The sequence below is a fragment of the Ailuropoda melanoleuca genome, chromosome 6 (assembly GCF_002007445.2).
Source record: "Ailuropoda melanoleuca isolate Jingjing chromosome 6, ASM200744v2, whole genome shotgun sequence".
In the NCBI taxonomy this organism is placed as follows: domain Eukaryota; kingdom Metazoa; phylum Chordata; class Mammalia; order Carnivora; family Ursidae; genus Ailuropoda; species Ailuropoda melanoleuca.
The window spans coordinates 49,292,031-49,315,426 of NC_048223.1; the positions used below are offsets into that span (position 1 = coordinate 49,292,031).

General features: G+C 38.6%; 1 long non-coding RNA gene across 1 annotated transcript in view; it reads right to left on the reverse strand.

The window, feature by feature from the left end:
* LOC109489991 overlaps positions 1 to 23,396 on the reverse strand; it is a 149,609-nt gene that overhangs the window by 114,356 nt on the left and 11,857 nt on the right. The window contains exons 3-4 of the long non-coding RNA XR_002143166.2: positions 17,354 to 17,436; positions 10,992 to 11,117 (exon numbers count right to left, since the gene is read on the reverse strand). This is a non-coding gene — a long non-coding RNA (uncharacterized LOC109489991). The remainder of the gene's footprint in view (positions 1 to 10,991; positions 11,118 to 17,353; positions 17,437 to 23,396) is intronic.

Sequence of the window (23,396 nt, forward strand, 5' to 3'; positions counted from 1 at the left end):
GACACTGACTGACTGGAAACATGGCACTGAATGAATGAATGTGCACATTATTTTTATCATGGACCTGGCAAAAAAAAGTGAGAGACCCCTTCTATTTGTTTATGGACTTGATGTTGTGAAATGGACCAAAATTAAAAATCATACCATGGTAAGGCAAGTATATCTTCTTACTGAACTTAGCACTGGGCAAATATTGACTCCACCAGTGGGAATGTATGTCAGAGAGGTCACAACTTTACCTTTCAATTTTAATTTTGTGGTTTTAGTGGTAAGAAAAAAACCAGAAAATAATAGTCCATCCGTAGCAGAAGAGTACATGTTGGTAGAGAAGTAGTTAATGGTACTGTAATTAGTGAAAAGGAGCATGATAGGCCACAGACTAATTGTTGTCTTAACTAACTGTTGAGGTTGTTTTTAACCTCAACCAGCAAGTCCTCAAGACCGAACTTCATAAAAAATGATGATGATAATACTAATAATACCTTTCTATATATTCAGAGATCCTCAATTAAAAACTAATACACTTCCACCATTTCTTTGTTCTTCCAAAATCGTAATGTACCCTACTTTATAAAGTTATGTTATTAAACAAGAGATTGCCAAACATTTAAATTTTTATTTTGGTTTTTTTTTTTTTTTGGAGAAAAGTTTTTTTTTCCTCATCCATTCATTCCACAGCTCACTACAATTAGAATTACCATAATGGTAGGATGTGGTGGTAGAAATATATGACTTCATCCTTTATAATCACCAGCATGGCATTTCCCGGAACAACACTACAGGATATCAGTGAGGCTGAGTCTCTCTTCTCGGATCTAATGTTTTTGTGCATCCCAGTCTGAAAGTGCTGACTGTATCATAACCCTGGCTGCCAACATTAAGCTTGTAAAACAACAGAAGAGCAACAATAAAGCTGCTATTTGTGTTTTATGGAACTGTGTAAAACCAAGAAAATAGCAGACTATCCAAGGGTTGGGTTTTTAAATACTCCCCATGGTCCTAATCTTTGTCCCAACTCATTATGGCAACACCTCCAAAGTTGTTTTCTTTCTTAAGCTGGCTATATTTCCAAAGAATACAATGAAATACTGATTGAAATCTGTCTATGCACACCCAAAACTTCGACCACTTGTCTGAAATGGATGGCATTCTTTTGATGATTCCCATGTTATACTACTATAATAGTTTATACGATATTGAGGGAAATAGTAATAGGAGATGTTTTAGAAATTAAGCAGATGGCTTAAGTAAGTACTCTCAATTCTAAATTAGTAAAATTTTTAGCTGTAGTGTTTCCCAGTACATAGGCTTAGCTTTATTTATAACCCTCATCAGTGCACAATACTATAATGATACAGCTAAGCACTTGATTAACTTTTAAGTGTTTACTTGCTTGAGAAAATGGTAAATAAAGTTCGAAATTTTATCAGCATCTCCCAAAATATCTGCAGGACTTTAGTAACAATCATCCTAATATTAATTTTTGCCATGGTAGATTGAAGATAGCTATATATAATCTTTACTGCTCCTCCCACTGAGAAGTGGAGTCTGATTCTCTTCCCCTTGAATGCAGTGTGACCTAGTAACTTGCTTGACAGCGTTACCTCCAGAGCGTCTGAGGTTGATAGCAAGAAACCTTGCAACATTCTCAAGCTTCTTGAAACTCATTCTGGGTCCCTGAGCTACTGGGTATGAAATCTAGCTACATTGAGACCATGTGCTGGTGAGACCACTGTACATGTCACAGTTGACAATCCAGCTGGTTCTAACCTTTCATACATTCTCTTCAAGTGGCCAGGGTCTGGAGAGGCCAGACCAGTCTAAGTGCCAGCTGGAAACCCCCAGGAATCTTAGTTGATAACATAGAGAAAAGAAGAGTTATCCAACTGAACCTTGTCCAAATTCCTGACCCACAATTGTGAGACAGAATAAAATAGTGGTCGTCTTAACTTCTAAGGGAAAACTGTTTCTCTACTCAACAATTCTGACACCGAATATGTGTTTTTTTTTTAATATTTTTACCACACCAACCAATTCTCCAACTCTCCAGATACCAATTGGGTGTCCTATAATTCAATTAAATTCTGACACTAGCTATCCAGAGTTAACACGGACCCTGCAGGTTAGGGGCATGTGACTGCCCCTCACTTTAGATGCCAATCACAAGTCCTGGGCCTCCTGTACTTCTAAGTCAATGGCTTTAAATTGGGGCTTCCCACAACTTCCTCCTCAGATTCAATAATTTACTGTAAACGTTCATAGAACTCAGGGAAATACTTAACATTCACCAGTTTATGAAGGTTCATCATGTAGGCATGATCCATTACTAATTCAGTCTCCAGCCTTTCTCCCCTCCCTGGGGTACGGGGAGTGGGGCTGAAAGTGCCAAGCTTCTAATCATGGCTCGATCCTTTTAGTGACCAGTCCCCATCTAGGAGCCTACCATGAGTTGTCTCATTAGAACAAAAGATGTTCCTATCACCAGGAAATTTCAAGGGAGTTAGAAGCTCTGTATAAGACAATTCTATTACTCCCATTACTCAGGAAATTACAAGGGTTTTAGGAGATCTGTGTCAGGAATCAAGGGCAGAGAGCAAATATGTTTACTATCTCACAGCTGCTAAAGTGTGTGGATACTCGTTAGCAGAAGTAAATAACTAGGGGAACCTGGGTGGCTCAGTCATTAAGCGTCTGCCTTTGGCTCAGGGTGTGATCCCAGAGTCCTGGGATCGAGCCTGACATCAGGCTCCTCCACTGGGAGCCTGCTTCTCTCTCTCTCCCCTGCCTGTGTTCCCTCTCTCTCTTTCTGTCAAATAGATAAATAAAATCTTTTTTTAAAAAAAAGAAGTCAATAACTATAACACATATATTGTTGTATTATCACTTATAGTCTTTTAAACTTGATTGAATTTTATTGGAATTAGTATGAAACTCTATTTTAATCCTTTTTGTGTTAAGAAATTTCATCATTTTTGCTTTTGTTTCGCATCCAGTCTCTCTTTCTAAATGCAGCCCACACTTTCTTTTGGGAAATCCACCATTAAGAACAGTCTTGGAAAAGGCAATTGCCTCCAGCAGCCGAAGTGTTGGGTCCTTCTTCTAGCTACCCTAGGTAGCCAGAAGAAAGCACTTAAATCTTCCATTCCTTTCAAATCAGATCAAGTCTAAACTCCTAACTGGGTAGAAAGTACCTTTATAGACTGTTGTAGTTTCACTCTCACACCTCATCTCCAGTGGCTTCTAGATCCTCATGCACTAATCATTCTGAACTATTTACAGATTGAATTGTGTCCCCCTAAAAAGCTATGTTGAAGTCCTAAAGCCTAGTGCATCAGAATGTGACTTTATTTGGAAACTGGGTATTTACAAAGATAATCAAGTTGAAATGAAGTCATTAGGACAGGCCATCAACCCCATGACTGGCCTCATTATAAAACTGGGAAACACGGGGGCACCCGGGTAGTTCAAGGTTAAGGGTCTGCCTTCGGCTCAGGTCACAATCCCGGTATCCTGGGATCAAGCCCTGCATTAGGGTCTCGCTCAGCAAGGAGGCTGCTTCTTCCTTTCCTTGCTGCTCTGCCTACTTGTATGCTTTCTCTCTCTCTCTGTCAAATAAATAAATAAATAAATAAATAAATAAATAAAATAAAATGGGGAAATGTGGACAGGGGAGACATGTGGAGGGAAGACTGTGACGACACCCAGGGAGAATGCCACGTGAAGACAGGGTATTGAAGAGGTGCCTCCACCTGTCAAGCAATGCCTGAGAAGCTAGGAGAGAGGTATGGAGAAGTTCCCTCCCTATGCCTTCAGAGACAGTGTGCTCCACTGACACGGAATCTCAGACGACCTGCCTTAAGACCTGTGAGACAACACACTTCTATTATCTTAATCCACCCAGCTTTGGGTACTTTTGCTATGGCCGCCCTAGGAAACCAACATGACTGCCTGTTGCTCCTCAAGAGTATCATACTCATCCTCAAAAGAAATAAGTAAATATAAGAAAGGTTTATGTCAAACATCCCAAGATTTTGGAAGAAAGGTAGAAACAACCACGGACATTTTCATGAGAAAGAAGGCATTTGAGCTAGGCATTATAGTTCACATGGGTTTCAGCAGGCAGACTGGTGGGGATGGCATTTCTAATTCAGTGAATACTTGAAGCAAAGGTGTGAAAACAGGGAAGCATACATCATGCTTAAAAGAAAAAAGAGGTTGTGTCTTTGCTTTATGTATTAGATGTGTACAGTGGATTCAAGAAATATTACTGTCAATGGCTAAGTTTAATTAAACTTCTTCTAGAAGCAAGCACACAGAAATATAATTCTAGTAGTTCCTTTGGTATACTTTATTAGTCTCTCCTCCTAATTACTTTAGGTTATTTCCAGACAGAAGTCCCCAGACTTGTAGAATTTACCAAGTAATGGTCTTTATAATGTTTGTTTTCTCTAGTAAGTAAAGGACAGACAGCATCATAAGGATGTCAGCATCTTATCTTGGGACATAAGTGCACTTGACATTATTCTTATCTTTCACTACCATAAGTTCATTAAAGGAATATATTTTTAAGATTTTTTATTTTATTTATTTGAGAGAAAGAGAGAGAGAGAGAAAACACAAGCAGGGAGACGGGCAGAGAGGGAGGGAAAAGCGGACTCCTTGCTGAGCAGGGAGCCAGATGGGCTGCCAGGACCCTAGGATCATGACCTCAGCTGAAGGCAGATGCTTAATCTACTGAGCCACCCAGGAGCCTCTAAAGGAATATTTTGACACCAAAAAAATGAAACATCATCTTTTCTGAGTAAATTATCCTTTAAACTGAGAAAAAAGACAGCTTTGCGAAGAATTTCCCACATTATCATTCTCATTTTCCCAAACCAGAGAAAACAACATGCTATCTGGTGGTGATGAAAAACTGCTTTAAAATTAAACACACCCAGGGATTTCCTCCTGTCATTCACTAAAAGGGGAGCTGAGGGTGCTGACGATTATAGATTTTATTCAACAGGTTTCGTTGTAGAGGGGCCTGTGAAACACGCAAAAATTACAATAGTCCCAAACAGGTTTCTGAGGTTCCACGAAGAAATGGACTAGTTGTTCTTTTTGGAAGAAATGTTAGTTCACCTATTTCTACACAGGGACTGTTGGTCTTTTCCAGAGATATCATTTGTTTGCCAAAGGAACCACAGGGGTCTGCAGGGTTAAAGGTGTTTGTCCGTCTGAACTAACCAGGAGAAAAGGATACACAGAGCCTCCTTATGGTCAAATATCCCCCTATGTCTCTCCTTGACCCTTTGTACACTTCTCATTCAAAAGATCACAAACATGGTTTTAAAAGAAGTAAAAACAATTAATGAAAGGAAATACAACTGAATAAGTATACTAAGAGCTAGAGTAGATTAGTTTTAAAATCTGCTACGGTTTAAAATAGATCACTAAGCAAGTAAGAGTATTTATTACAATAAGCATTAGCAAATGCTCTCTGTGCAGTTACTTCATGGGAAAAACTTCATAGCAGTGGGCTCACAGGCTAGGACTCGTCATGAGCTGTCTACCTTCCTATTACAGGCACAGCCTCACACTGGAGATGTGGACGGCATGCTCCAGTCCCCGTGAATTCTTCAATTTCTCAAACATCCCGTGATTTCAATGTCTGAGCCCTGTAAATGCTGTGCCTCTTGGTCTGCCCTTTCTCTTCCTTTGCAGCAGGCAAATATCTATTTACTCTGTTCAGAAAGAATCACCTACCTTGCTCACTACCCTCCAGACATTGTTTTAAGTACTCCACGTACATCAATTCCCGGGCAGGCTTCCTGATCACTGAGACCCCATCTTACAGATGAGGAAATCTAGGAACAAAGAGATTCTTTACTTACCCAAGGACACTAGGCTAGTAAGAGCACAGCTAGCAGGAAACCTATCCACAGAGTCCAAGCTTCTAGGCAGTACTCTGTGTTCTATAGTCCTCTGATTCCCTCAGAACTCATCAGTCTTAACGACACTCACCAAAGTATTTCTAGATGTTACATTTATATAGTCCTACATACACTAAATCTTAAGCTTCTTGAAAAAAGGAGCTGCATTTTATTTTATATTTTTTCACACTCAACTCTACTACAAATAATTTACAAGTCAATTCAAAAACATATACAAAGTGAATTAAATGAAAATAATTCTGCAAAACTCAAAATTGATCTTTTTTCTTGACTAAGACATTTGTTTCCTTTTTAAAAATCTGTCAAGTCACTATTCTTTTTTTTCTCAACGTGGGTACTTTAACTTCTTAAAGAATGATGCTCTATTTTTTCATGACTTTTAGTGCCAATCTCTGTAAGTGGTATATTGAAAGAGTAAATGAAGCACTGTTTCTATTCACTTGTTTAGTCATTCACTTATTAGTCATTCATTTATTAAAAAAACAAATACTTTTTGAATACCTACACTTGCTAGCTACTATATTAGATAAGAGACAGAATTCCTGGTCTCTAAGAAGTCACAACTGGTAAATATACTGAGAAACCAACTTAGACCAATGGACAGTTGATCTACAAGAAGAATATATACCATATTATGGCAGAAAAGGACATGGAAGATGATGGGAAAACGGTAAAGGTTTCATGGACAACGGGTAATTGTGCATCTTTTATTCTGGGAAACAGTAATTCTCATAGCTGACTGAAATTCCATAGCTGACTGAAATTCCACCACCCCCAAAGGTTGGTGATTTGCCAGGGGGCTGTTGGTATGCAATTCCAATATGGAAAGAACAGTAAACACCCATCTTTTTGCGCTCCCCAGTTTCTCCCTGCCTTTGTGGAAGACTGACAGAGAAAGGTGTGAGCAGGTGGCACAGACCCAATTCAAAGGCTGCACTCCCTGAAATACGTGGTTCCCCACAAACAAGACATATCTGGCCTAACAGAAATTTGACATGAGTCAAGATAAGCCTTAAAAAAAGTACATAAGCTTTGGTGGATCCGACTTTCAGTGGTGCCCTATAATTACCAAAATTGAGCTGCCCAGTTTTCATTTCTATACCTCGTTGCTCGGTGTTTTCTCCCCACTCTGAGTGTGCAGTGTCTCCAAATGAGGGCTTTGGGGAGAACAGCATAAATGACTGGGAAAGTTATCTTGCATTTGTAAATACTGAGGAGACCACACATGAAATGGAGACACCAAATAATTAGTAAGACAGATCCTTTATTCAATCCTTGTTTAATATAACATTGATTCCATCTTCTGGCTCTCTAGTGTATTGTAATGGGGGAAAAAATCCAGAAGGCACTCACTTTGAATATCATGGAAAGTTTTAAGAGTGAAGAAAGAAAAACTTTTTGTAATGCTATCTGGTTCTCTTATACCTTATATTCATGAACTGGTTTTGCAAATGCAGCCATGACATAAATCATCTGTGAATTAAAAGTCAACAAAACAATGAATGAAAACCCCTAGTGGATGCTCTGCTCTTTTCATAAGGCACAAGAAAAAGAAAACTATAAGGAATGAAAGAAGTTAGGCTTATAGATGTTTGGGGTTTTCCAATCACTTTATATTTTTGTGAAAGCAAATCTTTCTGATGGCTAGTTCCTGCCTCATGCTGACAGTTTACAAATAAGAATAGCAAGGTCCCATTTCAGAGTAGACAGTGTGGAGCCCTTCTCAAAAGCATTTTTAAATTAGATTGACAGAGCCTCCAACCATTCCTGGCAGTAAAGGATGAATATTCGTGCTTGAAGAAAACAATAAACTAGATCTGGATCTACAGTCTTTTGCCTTCCCACCCCCCAGTAAGAACAAAGCTAGGCCTCCTGCAGTTGGATATTTTATCTTTTTGTTTTTTACACTCGTAAGTGGATAAGGCACAATAATGTAAACCTTGTTAGCAAGACATATCATTCTATTGACATACTGCTTCATTCAAGAATATTATCCTCTGCATCCCTCCAAATCCAGACACATCAACATATATACATAATGTATGTTCCATAAAAAACCTTTTATTCCCAAATGTTATGGAAATGAAGAATCCCAGGTGAGGTGACATGGCATGGCTTGAAGACAGACAGATAGATCTACGTAAGAAATTCCGGCCTACCTTGTAGGACAGTTGTTTGTTTTATCGAAGTCTAATTTACACAGAGTGTTATGTTACATTCAGGGGTACAATATACCGATTCATCAATTCTGGAGGTTCCTCACTGTTCATCAGGATAAGCAGGCACTTAATCCCTTTTATCTATTTCACCCATCCCCCCACCCACCAGTTTGTTCTCTGTATTTAAGAGTCAGTTTTTGGTCTCTTTTCTTCTTTGTGTTTGTTCATTTGTTTTGTTTCTTAAATTCCACATATGAGTGAAATCATATTGTATTTGTCTTTCTCTGTGTGACTTACTTCATTTAGCATTATACTTTCTAGGTCCATCCATGTTGTTGTAAATGGCAAGACTTCATTCTTTGTTATGGCAGAGTAACATTATGTTGCATATACATATTTTATATATATATAATATATATATTATATATGTATTATATATATATATATCTTCTTTACCAATTCAGTTGTTTTTAATTCCTCAAAGAATTTGGTTGTTACATGAGTGATACCAGGAGCTGACCCACCCATCAAAGTATATTATCTTCTATCTGCTTTCTTATATCAGGGAGACCTTCAACTAGATGGAAACCAAAAGATTGCTGTGGTCTAGATTTAAAGCTGTTTGTCCTTGGAATGCTTTTCTTTCCCTCTGGATATATACTTTCATTTTAACTGAGGGGAGAAGTCCCGAAAAAAAAATTCCCAACAGGCTCTGCATATCAGCTTCAAATTTGTTGAACTTCTGGCTCTAGAGCTACTTAAAAAATCTTTTCAAGTATCTTGTCAGGTTTTAGCCAGAACAAACAGTAAACATTCCCAGAAGGACTGAATAACACCACTGACAGAAGAGGCATCCGCAAAGAGGATACAAAAGATACTATCCTCCCCCTACCCACAGCCACTCCCAAAGACAGCCAAAGAAAGAAAGAAAGACCTAGACAACCTCCTGAGAGCTGGCAACAGTCAGCAGAATCTTAGCTACAAATGGGGGTGGAACCCACATTTCTGTGCAGACACACCTAGCCACAAATGGAGTGCAATGTACATTTCTGTCCAGTCATATTTGGGGTCCCAACCTCACAGCTGAACTGCCTGAATATGTAAGAACAGATAACCTGGGTGCCCCAGGCAGGCAGAAAGCCAAGCCAAGTTCTCAGAGCACAAAATGAGACAAGAAAGAATGTGATGAGCACTGGGTGTTACATGCAACTAATGAATCATTGAACACTACATCAAAAACTAATGATGTTCTATATGTTGGTTAACCGAATTTAAATAAAAAAAAAAAAGAAAGAAGAAAGAAAGAGAAAAAAGAAAGAAAGAAAGAAAGAAAGAAAGAAAGAAAGAAAGAAAGCAAGCAAGCAAGCACTGTCCTTGGGATGATGGACAACCAATGGGTATCCCAAAACCAACTTAACAAGAGTCTGGATTTGGAAAGGAAGCAACAACATGAAATGTCATCTTCCTCTCTGGAAGGCAGAGATTCGAGACAACTGACTCTGGTAAGAACTCTCAACCTTTGCTGGCTTCTGCCAGTTTCCCCAGGATCCCATCTGCAGGCTCCCAATCAAGTGGGGTTTCTTGTTTATCTACCAGAATTTGGCATGGTCTTCTTCCACTAATGTTAATTTCAGTTTCTGCTGGGCTGTTAAAGGGAATAACTGGTAGGAATTTACCAGAGAATCCCTCAGAGTCTTGCCAATGCTGGGAAGCACCTATGTAGGGCCCACCTTCCAGAGAACACATGGGATCATCTGAGTTGGTGTGGAAGGATTTGACAAAACCTTTGAGGACAATCTTTCCTCCAGTGTTCCAGATGACTGCAAATGAAGACACCAGTTTCTGGGCTAGCAGGTTAATGATGGACCCCCAGGAGGGGACAGTGCAGGAGGCCCGGTGTCTTAAGTTTCTGGCTCTGGAGCTGTTGCAGTTGTAAGGACACCAAGTTGACAGACTTTTGTTTACAGTTTACAGTCTTTTCAGAGTGGACAGAGTACTCTGGTAAAGGAAGGTAAAGGGGAATAGTAGTAGCCACATCAGTCCTTTGTTTGAGGTACCTCTTGTTTCTTTAATTTTTTATTAAGCTTTTGCAATGCACCTTTCAGTAAAGGTATTTTGGCTTCTGAGATTCCCATTAGTAATAGAGCCCACGATTCCTTCATGAGATGATTTCTGATGGCTTTTAATAATCTAATTTAGATTTAGATTTGATGGTTAAAACAGTCTAATTTCTCATCTTAATTATTTCTCCAAGTCCCCAAGTTGAGGCTCAGCGAGTCCCCCCGTTACAGAATTGCAATTCCATTTTTTTAGTCCTTTAAAGCTGCCTCCTGCTATGGACCCTAACATAACTATTCCAGAGCCTTTTCAGGACCCCAGAATTTTCTGGGGATTTTTTTTTTTTAAGATTTTATTTATTTATTTGACAGAGAGTGAGTGAGCATGAGCAGGGGAAGGGGCAGAGGGAGAGCAGACTCCCTGCTGAGCAGGGAGCCTGACATGGACTCAATCCCAGGACCCTGAGATCATGACCTGAGCCGAAGGCAGACACTTAACTGACTGAGCCACCCAGGTGCTCCTTTTCTGGGGATTTGAATAAACCTCAGAACCCTTCTGGAGTCTCGGGAAACTTTCTGGGAACTTTAACAAATTCCAGAACCTTTTGAGGAGACAGAACCATCATAGAAACTTTAACAAACCACAGAAAGGGGTCCCAGAACCTTTCCGGAAAATATATATGTATATATATACGCACACACATATATATGGTTATATATCGTTACATATTGTTATACATATATTTTGTCATATGTATATACAGGTATATTTTAAATAAAATCAGTTTGGATTGGAGAGCTGCACACAAGGGAGCAGAGCTCCAATCCAAGTGACTTACCCATGGCCTCTGGTAAGGATGAGGAACTCTGATCTCGAGGGTTTTAGCAGGTGCCTCGCCTGTGTGTCTCTTTGTCCCAGAGCCTGCTAGCAGTCAGCTTCAGATCTCCTTCTTCATCACTAAAAACTGTTAAAACAATGACGAAGACAATTTAGTTGATGCAAACAAATTTTATTTAACACTCCAGGAAGTGGGAAGTCTCTGTTTTCAAGGATCCAAGGAACAGCAAAACAGGGCTAAGACAAGACACTTTTATAAAATAAGGAATAAAGACAGGAGACAAATGGAGAATATCTGATTGGTCTGAGCCACACACTCAACCTTGTTTGGGTGAGCAGACCCAGAAGTGGCCTGCTATTTGGAGACTGACTGCATACAGCACTTTTACTGTGTAAATGTGGGCTATCTACAGGGACTCAAAAGTCATCTAAGTTTTTGGTTTGCTGACACAGCACCCTGGGCAGAAATGGCTCCATCTTGGGCACAGAAAGTTATTTCAGAACTTGTTAAAAGATAAACTTTGGCATACAAAAATTTTAAGCTTATTTAAGCAAAACCAGGAGTGGTTAGATGTGCAGGGGAGAGGCGTACATGGAGAAAGTACAAAAGCAGAGAAAGGAAATTATTTGATTGGCTAGAGCTTAAAGAACAGTTGTCTTTTTGTTATTGGTTGTGCTTAGTGTTTTGCTTTTGTAACCTTATGGCATTTACAGGCTTAGAGTGTGGCTTGCTCCTGTGGGCCGCCACGGCGTGAAAGCCAGCTTGGTCTGATGGCCTTCTGGTGTAGCTAATCTAACGGGCATAAACAAGAACTGGAACCTGACAACAGCAGGCTCTTGGTGGAGAGCAGTTATTTTACTGTTACCTTGCTAACATTAGTGTCACCATCAATAGAAGCAGCTTCTTGCTGGAGGCAGACCAAGTTTTTTAACTGGTTTAAACTTCACCCTGCATTAAACAGGGTAAGAAGCAGGAGGAGGGTGGTTTCAAAAAGCTTCAGACAAACCCAGCTCGTAGCCTGGCTCTGCCACTATTTCTACAGCCCAGGAAAGTGGCTTAATCCTTCAAATCTCTTATTTAATATGAGACTAATAGCTGTATTTACTTTATAGGATTTTGGGGAGCTTAGAAAGGACACTTTAGGTACAGTTCTTATTATAATTTCTGGTTCATAATTAAGTGCTCAAATAGTGTTAGCAATTATTAACATTACGACATTTTATTATTTAGTCTCAATGAAGGACCATCCTGGAAAGAGAAACCTAAATGTCTAATCCATTATAAGAGGGGGAAATTGTATATTTAAAAAGGTCATTTGAAATCTATTACAAGAAAACAAAAGCAATAAAATATGAATGGGTGGGCAGAAAAAAGACATAAACTTGCTTTGAAAATATTGAGAGGTGAAAGGAAGGACTTAAGAACAAATGTCCTTATTTTATTTAACAAATGCTTTATAATACTAAGGGACAGGCACTATTGTAAGCACTTCACAGATACTAATTTATATAACCCTAATAATCCTACAAGGGAGGTACTATTTGCAATCCAGTTTACAGATAAGGAAGGAGAGGCCAAAGTTAAGTAATGTATCCCTAGCCACACAACCAGCCAGTAGCAGAGCTAAGATGAGAAGCCGGATGAATCCTTCAGTGTCTGTGCATTTACTCCTTTTACTACTCAAAGAAGCTTCTCTTCCACACATGTTTTAAATGCGTGCTTGCAAAGACTACTGCAGGGGCGCCTGGCTGGTTCAGTTGGTAGAGCATGTAACTCCTCATCTTGGGGTTGTGAGTTTGAGCCTCATGTTGGGTATGGAGCGTACTTTAAAAATAAATGAATGAATGAATGAATGAATGAATGAAAGAAAGAAAGAAAGAAAGAAAGAAAGAAAGAAAGAAAGAAGAAAGGGAGAATCAGCACAAAAGCGCTACAAGGGGGACTTAGGAAAAAAGACAACATTGAAGCCTTGTATCAATCAGTCACTGTCTTTGGGGAAGGTTAGGACACTAAACTTAATGGTAGGCCAGGAACCCAATAGACAAGGCTTGGATAATTCCACTGTGGGGATGACAAAAGTGTATCATCCTACTAGTAAAACATGAAATAAACGTAGGAAGTTAATTGGAGATGTAAGTCACGTGATAAGGGCCAAAAGAGTAAGAGAAATAAAATTCTATTTTCTCCCCAGATGCCATTTTGGCCCTAGGAATCCAAGAGTACCAGAGTTGGCACACACTCAAAGATGATGACTAAACATGTCATTTTGGAGAAAAAGCACACGTGCTGCCTCCATTCTGGGGTGATGATGGAGTAGAGTTTGCCAGTTGTTGATATCAAGAAGCTTGTGTTTGCAAAACATGCTGGCCCTACCTGCCCAACACACCAACATCAAATTATAAATATATTCCATTTTGAGCTCTCCATTCCTGCTACTATCACAATTTGACCTTGACTGAAAGAAACAAATAAGACAATAATGCAGAATGTAACCATTCTTCCTCTAAAGTTTCCTATAAACATTTTACAGGTTCATGCAGCCGTTAATTAAAGAAACATTATTTGAGTCTTGACCAAGACAGATTCTTGGGGCATGATGATTTATTCTAGCTATCATGTTAAGATCGGAACCACTGAAATTGTCACCAGCTAGACCCCAGGACCTCACCTTGACTACCCACCTGCTTGTACTCACCAAGCTTTGTCCCACATTTTCCCTTGAGCTCTTCTTTCCAGCTTATCTCTTAACTCAGACAAATCGAAAGCAAAACCTCCCCTCACATAAGCAACTACCCTCACAGGACCTTCAGCTGGTCCAGACCACCCTGACCAGTTTGAGCTTAATCCCTGACTCATGCTGTGCAGATGGACCATGGCATGATCTCTCAGAATGATTGATGACCACATTTACCTCATTATTCTACTAAAACCTCTGCCCAAGGAGGAACACAAATACACACAATGCATGCATAGGCATGTTTCCTTAAGGCATGCATGAACTTATGCCCACCTCTATATACATTGACAAGGCTTCCCTAACCCTAAACAAAGGAACCCAACCACCCTTGCTCAGAGAATCAGGGCTTTGGAAGTTGTTCCCCGTGATATCCTTACTTGCTGCAAATAATTTTTATTTTGTGTGACAACCTCACCTGGCATACCTGTGTATCACCAAGGAGCAAACTCATGTTGGTTTCTTTACAAAATGTACCTTTATCACCTTCCATGAGTTGAGCTCCAAAAGTAACAGTTAAATACAACTCCTATATATGAGGTTTTGTGTGAAGAACATTTTTCTAGTAAAAATTCAGTGGACAGACACCAGTGTAAATGTTAATATAGATGGTAAATTTGGCAATGTGCATCAAAAAGACTTAAAATTTTGCTTATAATTTGATCCAGAATTCCCAACCTCATAACAATTTTAAGGATGTATACAAACTTTTTGTGTAAGGATGTTTACTGTATGAGTGTTCATGAAAATTTGTGGCATCAAAAATGAATTAAATATCCAATGGCAAGAGATGGTAATTTATAATGTAGTCACCAAATGTAGTAAAATGGCCTTATTAATAAGATATTACAGAGGAATGGTTAAGAACAATGATATGCAGAATGGTTCTCAGTGCACTGCATTTAAGTAAAAGTGCACAGAAAAAAGAAAAATATATTCTAAAACATAAGCGATAACTGATTTTCATTTTTACACTTTTATTTATTTTCATTTTCTAAATTTGTTTCAGTGAACTTTTATAAGAACAGAAAATTTTCACTTTTTTTTTTTTAAATACAAAAATTTGTTCCTGGTCCGGGGAGTCCCAAAAGGATGCGCTCAGAATCCCCAGAACCTAATGCCGGTAAGTATAGACTGGATTGAACAGGGGACCTGTTAAGGACCCTCTCCTACACTACAGCTTTCCCTTAAAACAATTAGATTTGGTTTTTGCTGTTGTGTAACAGTATGCGATGTTCCCCAACCAAATGCATATTGTATTCTAGAACTCTCTTACAGGCCTGTGTCCCTGCTCACTTTCTTACTTGTGAGCTGGGATGGATACTGAAAAAAACCTTAAAGACATCCTTTGATTTTTTTCCCCCTTAAATGTTCTAGCCTACAGAAGCACAGCCCAATACAACTGTTAATATTAATGGCAATCTTCTGTATTTACACTGCACCTTAGGGTAGCCACTAGATACATGTGGCTATTACATGTCTGAAATATGGCTAGAGAGACTGAGAAACTGAATTTCTAATTTCGTTTGGATTTTATCAATTAAATGTGAACAGCCATCTGTGGCTGGAGGCTGCTATAGTGGACAGTGCAGTAGAAGTGGTCAGGAATAGTTGGCTGACGTTTCCTTTTCTGAATTCCACTCTGGAATGTCAGTGCTGGAGAGTACGGGATCAAATCCTGAGATTCCCACTAAGGGCAAATTATTGAGCCCTGACTAAGCTTCATCTGTGCCTACTTGTTAACAGGCATTTAACACATTCTAGATTGATCTGGGAATATAGTCTTTGAGGGATTATTTATTGCTAACATCAAATACATAGACAATGCTTTCTATCATAGCCTCAGAAAGTAGCTCTTCTCCAACACAGGACAATTAGTAAGCTCTCACATGATGTGAAGAACTAAGTAGACGGGATATGGCTTTCCCAATGCTGGTTGGCTATGACCAAAAGAGCACCATGCGATAAATCTTTTCTCTGGGGAAAAAAATGGCTGGCAATGCAATCTTAAATAATCCCACTAAAATTACAAGCTGGCTGGGCTTTTCTGTATTTTCCATGGCGTCTCTATGTATCTCACATCTGAAGAAAAGGTAACTCCAGATCCATCAATGCTGAGCCTGAGGCACTGATGTTCAACTGGTGGGACTGCACCACCATCTCCACTTCACGGGTCCCAAGAGAGAACATGAAAGTGTGCTGATGGCCTGGCACTCTGCCAGTGTTCCTCAGGAGTGAGGCTGGGAATGACACACAGGCCCCCGCACTCCTTTCTACAGGGCTGTGCCACACGGAATATTCTCTCTGACCTGGAGCACCACTTGCCCCTGTTGTTAGCAGCTATTAGTGAAGACACTCATCTTAACCACATCTCCCTGGCCATCATATTTGTTCATTTACAACGAAATGACGTGATACTGTTCTTTCGGGCTCTTCTCGTGAAGTGTATTAGCACTGGATGTCACTATTGTTCCATGCAAACCGAGCACAAATGTGCCTCTCCCTTGGTGACTTTCAGAATGGCTCAGAGCCTCAGGGAGGAGTTCTTCACGTCCTCTGGCAGAACCACACGATACTCCTCAAGCAGCCTAGCACTGACGTTGCTATTTTCAGATTCTAAATCTAGTCTATCCAACACCAAGCTTGGGTCCAGGGAAAAGGCCAAGAAACCTCGGAAGCACAGAGTTTATATACATTTACCCTCCAATCAGATTACTGGAAAGGTCTATTTGTGAGCAAGAAATTCTGTGCTTGCTATACATTTCCTGAAAATAGCAACCACTTAATACATTCTTTGAATAAGAACGAATGATCCATTATCCTATGGAAGAGTCCTAGAAGCATTTCTTCAATAAATGAAACACAAATATTAACTTATTGCTTCTTATCCTGGTTACTTCATTACTCAGTAACAGTCAGTAATCAAGGCTATCAAAGCTCTCAGGCTGACCTTCTGAACTGCTCTTGGACATAAGCAAGCACAGCAGGCAGTGCATTTTAGGGCAATTACAGGCATAACTCAAGTATTTACAGGACACAGCATTGTAAGAGAACAATCTTTCTGGCATTTCTGAGGTAACAGTTAGATCCTGCCACAGTGGTGGCCCATCAGTGGTGGGAAAAGACCAATTGCTCCTGAGGGTAGAAAATAATTTTGCAGTTCGAGCTAGTGAGGGATGGCATTTCTTCTTCCACTACATGCAATGTTGAATGGGCGTGCTACAGCATTTTTTTTCCCATGATTTCCCTCATGACAATGTTGTGGTTACTTTAGCAGGGGGTGGAAAACTGATAAGTTTAATTGCTGAATCACAGGATGTATAGGATGTAAATATTTGCAGAGCAATTAAAAACTATTTGCCTCTTTTGCTTCTTAAAATAAAAGGTACAACTCAACAGCCAACGAGTGGAGATTTTTTTTAAAAAGTAGACAAGATTTTAAGTGGCAAGAATATGAAATGGTTTATTGAACGTTGATTTTGTGGTCTGGTCTGATGTAATGTAGGAGGAAAAAAGCACAATATCGTGGATTAGGAGAAATGTGTCATCAAATAACTAAAAATAACTTTCAAGAGAACACCCTCAGATTATAAATGGTCACAGTGTGTGGTGCTGTCAATTACCTTACCAGGCAGGGGCTTCTTTCGGGGAGATGTCTAATTGCCAAGTCGCTATTGTAATAAGTCACAGGGTTTGCCTCATTCATATCACCTGTAGGATGGTAATTAAAATAGCCATGTCAGTAAACTGGCATCCAATAATGCCAGTTTTTCTGTATGAAGAGCTTTTCTTTTCTACTCTTATCTGGTCCACGTGTAAAGATGTCCTATGTCTCAATCTATATTCCAAGTAACATTTTGATTACATTTGACTTATCAGCTGAGTTTCTAACATTCTGATCTTCACTACCAGCAGAGATAGTGAGAAATTATTCTGTATATGTAGAGCGTGCTGAGCTTGCATAAGGTAGGAAAGAGGAGGATTAAACAGTACTCTGATACTCCTATAACGTCTAAAATTTATATACTACAGTTTGGATATACAAAAATAGTTATTTATTATGTTCTACGATGGATCCCATTTTGCCCTTGATCCTCTATTTCTCGAATTAAAAATAAATTTTATATATATGTATATTCCAAGCAAACAGAAAACCCTTAAATCTGATGATGAACAGTAACTTTGTCTCTTGTGGTTATAAAGGCTCTCAGGTTAATTGAATCTCTTAAGGGTAAATAATCATTTTGGAGTTCTTCCCTTTTTGTGCTCTTAGGAACATACCTAAGGCCATGCACTCTCATGAGCACAAGGAAAAGAGAACTCAGATCCACATATGCTCTTTTAGCCCTGCTGACTCTGACCGAGGAATAACCAGTAAGTCTTGCCATTGGTCTCTGTCCTTCCAGCATAGATTTGTTGACTTGTCTGTGGGTTAGGGCGCGAAGGTCTGTGTTCTCAAGGTAGGCAGAGTGACTGCTCCCATGAAGCTCAATAAACTCCTTGTGCTAGTTAGGCTCCACATTTTTATTTTTGCTGGCAGCATAGATTCTCTGAGACCGCATGGCCCTTCCTTGGGGCTCTTTGACTTTGCCCTGGTTTCCTCACCCTAAACCATGGTAACCCTTTGGCAGTTGAGCCTAATTTTATTTAGTTATGCTTACTTTTTTTTTTTTAAGATTTATTTGTTTTAGAGAAACAGAGAGTGGAAGGGAGGGGCAGAGTGAAGAGAGAAACCCAAGTGGACTCAACGCTGAACACAGAGCCTGACACAGGGCTCAAACCCAGGACCCTGAGATCACAAACTGAGCCGAAACTAAGAGTCAGACGCTTAACCATTGGTGCCACCCAGGCGCCCCATAGTTATACTTACTTTTAATTCTCAGCCACCTACTTCTTCCTTCACACAGTCATGCTGGGACACCCAAACCTTTTCCATGTCATGCATGGGCTACAGAGCAAGTGCTTGTTACCCTAAGGCTATGCATCTAGACCTTCCCTCTGCCTGTAGTGACCCAGCACTCTGATGTTATTTTGCATGAAGCCAAGAGAAGCACAGAGGAAGCTCAGATGATCTTTGATTTGCCCTCACTTGATCCAAAATCCCAATCAGAGTTTATCAGATTGCCTTTCCTTCTCTCCAACCTGCCAAGTGTCCCTGGGCAGCGTGCTCATCCTCACCTGTCACCTGATTTTTATAGCCCTCCATTTCCTAATATCAGAGGTAGAAGAGCTTTCTAATTCCATTTCTACCTGAAAAGAAACAGCCTCTAATATATATATTTTTTTCACAGAATTGGAGTGCAAGGCTCTCTGCCTTGATTCCCAGTTCCATTCTGGATATCAAAAGGAAGCTTTAGGATGTAGAAATACTTTTGTTGTTTCCTCACAAAATCCTGACTTGGCAGATATTATCTTGCTCTGAACCAAAACCAAAACCAGAATAAAACCAAAAAAAAACCTAGAATTTGAAACTCCAAGGTGAACATGACTTCATTCTCTATTATACTCACTGAAGCAATATAAGCAGTTGATTCTTGCTTTGACAGTTATGAGGCAACAAAATTTGGGGAAAATCTTTTTAATTTTATTTATTATTAAAGATCATATTTACTTGAGAGAGAGAGAGAAGAACAGGGGGTGGGGCGAAGGGGAGAGGGGGAGAGGAAGAGAGAGAATCCTCAAGAAGACTCCCCACTGAGCAGGGAGACTGATGCAGGGCTCTATCCCAGGACCCTGAGATCATGACCTGAGCCCAAGGTAGAGGCTTAACCAAATGAGCCACCCAGGTGACCCAGGCGGGGAAAATCTTTCAAAAATCAGTTTAATAGTTACTTTTCAGTCATTGTTTTTTATGTGGTGCATTTTGCAGTGCACCGATTTTTTGAAGTTCAAGCTCTAGGTTTCTTGAAAGATGTAAGGTCTTTCCAGTTTACTGCAGTGTCTCCTCATAGGATAAATCTCAAGCTTAACTTTGAAAAAAAATCAGTTTAATGTCTTAAAAAAAATGATTTCAGTTACATTTCTTAGTCAAAAAATCTCAGTAGCTGCCAATGCTTTTTCAACTTGTACAAAGCTCCAGGGCACTAAAGGCATTTATAGGACCCTTCCAGGCTTCCTTCTCATTTCTGTGTGGGACAGGAAGGGACCTAATGATTCTAAGCTAAGACACAGCCAATGAAGAGAAATTGCCAAAAGGTAGATTTTGCCCAATCTAGTACAGGCCCATGTAATGTCAGAAATAGGCTCTGAAATTAGCACTTAAGGTAAATACTATATTTATAAAAATCATCTGTGAAATTCCTTAAATTACCTAGAAGTACATGTCAGTCTCTGAAAAGTCAAAAAATACTATCTTTTGGTTAGCTCAATAACCAGGTTTTACTCCCCAATAACCAGGTTTTACTCCCCAATAACCAGGTTTTACTCCTGAAAAAGATCTCTCTTCAAACTCTGCAATCTTTTTCAGTGATGCCCACATTATAAACATGGGACCAATGGATCAATAAAACTATTACTTCTCCTTTCTCCAAAGGATGCAGAGTTCAAGCTGCCCAGGTTAAACATGATTATGATGCAAGGTCACCACTTGAAGGCACATGTCCTGATAAATACCGCAATTTGATAATGATATGAATGAACATGCTGATAGTAATCAGGTAATGATAATAAGGAATGACAATAACACTATTTGCATATCTCTGTCCTAGGCAGGTCATCTCATTTAACCCTTGCAACACCCCCAGGAGGTAGATACTATTATCATCCCTATTTGAAGAAAAGAAAACTGACAGGTAATATTCAGAGAGATTGGTATTTTACAGCATTAAGTAATCAGCCTACAGAAGAAGCAAAATATGTTTTTTAAAGTACTGGTAATATTAGATCTATCATTTTCTGATTTAAAAAAATCAGAAAAGGGACAGATTACACTAAATAGCATAACATAAACATGAATATTTACATGAAAACTATTGCAAAAATATTTATTTCTGCTAGAAAAGAAAAAGAGAGAAACTAATCCTAGGATTCCTTTGCTGTTACCAAAAAGCTGTAATATTCCCTTGCTTGGAATTCTAATATAAAATAATTCATAAAACTCCTTGGTGCACTCAGAATTGAATAGGTATACTTTCTACTTGATTGATTTCTATTGTTTCCACATGCACACACCAATTAAAACAATTTCAGACTTAATTTGTTATAACATAACATTATTTTCAGTTTTGCAGAGCATGTTTTTAACATTAGACTTTGTCCCTCTACACATGCTAATCTTCAAAAACACTTTCTAAATCAGCCCTTGCCTGATAAATACATCCATTTGCTTTAGCTTTTTGACTCATGTTCCATAATAATTTTGATTTTTTTCTTAGCCATAAATTGGAGGCACGGGAAGAATGAACCCAGTGGGTTTTCTTTCCTCTTTTAAGTTTATACGAAGGTGAGGAGACATGTCTTTCATTAAGTAGATAGTATAACTCCTTAAAGTTTTTGGAACCAGATGGACGAAATGATAACCTCTCTGTTGATTAGAATGTCTGATTCCTTCTAAGAGACCCTAAAGGAAGCCAATTAGCATCAGCAGATGTGTGTGCAGTAGAAAAGAGGAAAGAAAAGATGGTAGTGGTAGCTTTTTGGGGGACTCAGATGGAAAAAAGAGAAGATTGCTGGAGTAGGGCAGGGCTAAGGCTTTAGTCACAAAGTCAAAGGACACAGTATAGGATGGGAGGTGGTGGAGGGCAGGAATGGGGAAGGACTGTCCCAAATTTGAGGGAGAGCTGCTGAGTATGGGATTAATGCGGATACTGTATGGGTGCTTATCAGGGATTTTATTCTCAAGAGGTATGAGAAACCAGGAAAGCCCTCTGCTATCACATTGTCTTTCATTCTGAGATTGTACTCTGGAATCAAGCATTGTAAGGATGTTAGGTCAAAATAAGGCTCCAATATTCCTCAGGGCTAAGCCCAGCTCCCCCAAGTCATCCTGAGCACAGCCCAAACCAGCACTGCTCAACACAAGAATAATGAGAGGCAGAGAGGTAATTTAAAGTTTTATAGTAACTACAAAAGAAGGAAAAAAAAAAAAAGGAGAGATTAATTTTAGTATTATGCTTTAGCCCAATGCCTAATATATATTATCATTTCAACAATCAATATTTTAAAATATGAATGAGCTATTTTACATTATTTTTCTTATATTAAGTTTTTGAAATCTGGTGTGCATGTTATACTTACAGAGTATAGCATATACTGTGTGGGAGCTAAATTTTCACTAAGAATGTATGATCTGTACTTAGATTTCAGAAAATTTACAGCTGGAAAAGTAGATTCACCTACCGATTTTCCAAACATCTTCAATGTTTTCCAATAACTAAGGCAAGGAACAAAAAATAATTTTCTACTCATATTCACAGCGACATTGACAAAACTGATTCATCATTCTTTAGAATAACTACTTGGTCTTTAAAACAAATGTCTATCAGTTTCTAACTATGTCTATGCAAATTAAGTAAATTTGTTAACTCTTGTGTCAGCTCAACATCAACATCAAATTCAAAGAACTTCATAAATTGAAAAGCAATTCGAAAAGCTTACCAATATCAACAGCATTCCTCAAATTTTTCTTCTACTTTTTGCAGCCAAATTACATAATACTGGCAATTACAATTAAAATTCTTTTAAGTTGATTCAGACTAAAAATGTGTAAAATAATTATTACTGATTTGGAATGTGAACTGTTTCAATTTTGACATAAATTCTTGTACCTGTCTAGCTAGGTTGCAAATATTTCCTTTTCTTAGAGCTTCAGATTTTGCTTATTTTTTTTTATACAGTCTGATATAAGTGAGAAAACATAAATCCCACTGCCATTTTTCATCATTATTGCTTTTGTTTCAAAAAATCTTTTGATATGGAGGTAACAATACATCTTTATAAAATTCTCCTATGACTCACCTAATGAGCACTAGCAAAGAACACAAAATTTAATGAATCTGTTGTCTTTTCTTCCAATAGTTCCCTAAACTAGCAATAGTTCATGATCTGTGAATATATGTATATCCATGGCCTTTACATTTAAATTTGAATAATTTTAACAACTGCATTCATGGCACTTTTAAGACTCATGTAATGAAGCAATAAGGAAACATGAGTCTCTTTTTTTAAAATTCCAGTGTATTTGAATTTTTGACCTAATGTAACTAGAGTCTCTTACAATAGAAAGTGATTTTTTGAGACATATTTGAAATTCTTCTTAACCGAAGTAAGCATCCAAAATATCTACAACATAACTTAATTTTCTAGGTCATGAGTTGCAAACAGGCTTTTTTTTTGTGAACTTGAAGGCCTTTTGAGACAAAATGTAACTAAGGTATTAACAGAGCAATACCTCATATTGCATGACTCACCTTAAATCCTAAAGAAAATATTTCAATTTCCTCAATTTTCAATCAATTGATCTTTAATATTTTTAGAAAGACTGTTTTACGGGTAATTGTTTGATGGTTTCATTGAAGATCTTTAACTTTTTATAAAATGTGTTTTTTAATCTTTTTCTTGTAATTATCTAACAAAATTGCCGTAATTAAAATAATGACTTCTTATACCATCGACTTAAAAGTGATTTTCTTTTTTGTGCAAGTATCCAAGCCATTTTATAGCTTGTCAAGGTA